Source organism: Portunus trituberculatus, chromosome 21 (genome assembly GCF_017591435.1).
Source record: "Portunus trituberculatus isolate SZX2019 chromosome 21, ASM1759143v1, whole genome shotgun sequence".
Taxonomy (NCBI): Eukaryota; Metazoa; Arthropoda; class Malacostraca; order Decapoda; family Portunidae; genus Portunus; species Portunus trituberculatus.
Window position 1 is genome coordinate 19322233 of NC_059275.1, and position 2665 is coordinate 19324897.

Sequence of the window (2665 nt, forward strand, 5' to 3'; positions counted from 1 at the left end):
CAATAGCATTTCTTCTCTTTTCCTCTCTCTTCCTCTATCCGTCTTTGAATATTCACCTTCGAATTTTCCGAGAAAAAACAACCTGGGTGAGGAGAGGCATACTTCGTGGAAAGTGTGATGTAAATATGTCCTGTGTGTGTGTGTGTGTGTGTGTGTGTGTGTGTGTGTGTGTGTGTGTGTGTGTGTGTGTGTGTGTGTGTGTGTGTGTGTGGGGTGCCAAAACGGGAGGAAGGGGAGTCTTGTCTGCTGCCTCGCGTGTCACTGAGGACATAAGTTGTCGTGACGTCCGCCAGAGGTCACACCTGATGACCTGAGCACTGCCTCTTCATCCCCTCCCATTCCCTTCTCCTTTCCATTTTTCGCTCTCCCTTTTCTCTCTTACTTCTCACATCAGTTAACATGTATTCTGTTTTTTTTTTTTCATTCTCCTCTCCTCTTCATCTTTTTTCCACATGGATTCCATTCTTCCTCAACTAACTCCTCAATATCCTTCACCTTATTCTCCTCTTCTTCCTCTTACCAGCTTGTCTTATTATCCTGCGTACACACACACACACACACACACACACACACACACACGGACGAACAGACGGGCCATCTATCGTGGTTTATCTGCCTCGCCTTTCCCTCACTGTCTCCTCACTTCCCTTACATATATGCTAATTTACCCCCGCAAACGAGGAACTAATACATATACCTGAATATTCTTATTACATCTCTCTCTCTCTCTCTCTCTCTCTCTCTCTCTCTCTTTCCATCACCACTCATACTCTCAGCCTCCCCCCCTAGCCCGTCCCTACCCCTCCCCACCTAGTTCCGTCCATGTCTCGCTCCACTCAGAGTCCAAAGCTTCATTTACAAACGGATCGCTTGTTTGACATCGTTCAAACAAGTTATTCGGAGCTTTGTTTTATCCGATGAACTGTTGAACCCAGATTGAGAATTCGATTACAATGGCTCCTCCTCTCTCTCTCCCCTGCCACCACCATCACTACCACCACCACCTTCTTATCCATATTAGGCTAGAATAATCTTGTAATGAGGTAAAGATAAATAGACAGAAACATTTGAGAAGGGAATGGCGCAGACACACACACACACACACACACTACCATCTTCCCCTACACACCACCAACACAACATTACACTTCATCTCCCGCAAATATGCTTTGATGAACCGCTACTCACCTTATAATCTATCCAGCCTCACACATCCCGCCACATCACGCCACCCACTCACGCACAGAACACCCATGGACAGCCGCCGCGACAAATCACTAGAGACACATGAAACGTACAGACACGCGCCACGCAGCAGCAAGTAGAGGAGCGGCGCAGAATGACGTGATGCTTCCCACTCTTGTCATCTTCATTGGCCAATAGAAGTCGATGTATTACTCCGCCTCTGCGAGAATATTTGACTCGCTTATCTCGCTTTCCTATCTTCCGTCGCTTTGTTTCAATATACATGGTTCTTTTTTTTTTCATTTCTATTTTCTTTTTTTTACCTATTGAATCTTGATAAGGTGAGCATTGTTGTTTGCTTCAGACATCTATGTTATTATTCATTAAGTCTTATTAGAGACTAACCAATAACAACACTACCATTAACGGCAACAGCAGAAAGAGCAGCAGCAGCAAAGGCAATAGCAACACCATCATCTCCACCACCACCACCACCACCAACAGCAACAACAACAAGGCATATCCATCAACACCACCAATTAGCAACCTATATTTTTCAGAATCACACGCACACACCACCACCACCACCACCACCACCACCACCAGCTACCCCGCCCTTTCTTAATACACAACCACCACCTACAACTACAACCACGCGTAACTACACCCACCACCACATTACCAACCACGGCACCACCACCACCACCACCAGCTACCCCGCCCTTACTTAATACGCAACCACCACCTACAACTACAACCACGCGTAACTACACCCACCACCACATTACCAACCACGGCACCACCACCACCACCACCACCAGCTACCCCGCCCTTACTTAATACACAACCACCACCTACAACTACAACCACGCTTAACTACACCCACCACCACATTACCAACCACGGCACCACCACCACCACCACATCCACACTGACTTTATGACCTGTCGAAGTCGTTGGTCGTCACCCGGGTTTACGACGCGTGGCCTCGGCGCCGCCTTGTTCCCCGTCGCTCGTAAATCCAGCAGCACCCTCGTCAGGATTGGGCAAAAACATCTTCTCCCTCTGAACGAGATTAGATTCCGCTCCTTGGGATAACTCTGAGGAAGCGCACCCCACTCTCTCCCTTTATTTCTCATCAACCTTCCTCTCACTCTCTTTTCCTTCCTTCCTTTTATCTTTGTTCCTTCTCTTCCTTCCATCTCTGTTCTTCCTTCTTTCATCCCTTCCATCTCTCAGTTTTTCTCCTTTTTTTCTCTCTTCCTAACTCCATTTTCATTGCTCTTCTCTCTCTCTCTCTCTCTCTCTCTCTCTCTCTCTCTCTCTCTCTCTCTCTCTCTCTCTCTCTCTCTCTCTCTCAAACATCATAACGAATCGATTATCTTTGTCCACACCATCAATATCTCTTCTAGATAGTGAAGGAGGAAGAGCCATGTGTGTGTGTGTGTGTGTGTGTGTGTGTGTGTGTGTGTGTGTGTGT

At 47.1% G+C, this 2665-nt stretch overlaps 1 long non-coding RNA gene across 1 annotated transcript in view; it reads right to left on the minus strand.

The window, feature by feature from the left end:
• LOC123507207 overlaps positions 1-2400 on the minus strand; it is a 159462-nt gene extending 157062 nt beyond the window's left edge. The window contains exon 1 of the long non-coding RNA XR_006675622.1: positions 1189-2400. This is a non-coding gene — a long non-coding RNA (uncharacterized LOC123507207). The remainder of the gene's footprint in view (positions 1-1188) is intronic.
• Positions 2401-2665: the final 265 nt, after the last annotated feature.